Below are 390 nucleotides of genomic sequence, written 5' to 3'. Positions count from 1 at the left end.
TCCTTTGGCAGCAGAATGCAGGCCACAGTTTGCTTTTACTTGGAGGGGTGTCCGGTACACTTGGAACCGACTGCCCCAGGGGTGGAAACACAGCCCTACCATCTGCCATGGACTGATCCAGAATGCACTGGAACAGGGGCAAGCTCCAGACCACCTGCAATACATTGATGACATTATTGTGTGGGGTGATACAGCGGAAGAAGTCTTTGAGAAAGGGAGGGAAATAATCCAAATCCTGCTGAAAGCCGGTTTTGCCATAAAACGGAGTAAGGTCAGGGGACCTGCACAGGAGATTCAGTTTTTGGGAATAAAATGGCAAGATGGACGTTGCCAGATCCCCACAGATGTGATCAACAAGATAACAGCAATGTCTCCACCAACTAATAAGAA

Source organism: Psittacula echo (assembly GCF_963264785.1).
Source record: "Psittacula echo genome assembly, chromosome: 1".
Lineage (NCBI taxonomy): Eukaryota > Metazoa > Chordata > Aves > Psittaciformes > Psittacidae > Psittacula > Psittacula echo.
Note: the sequence above shows the minus strand (reverse complement) of the source record.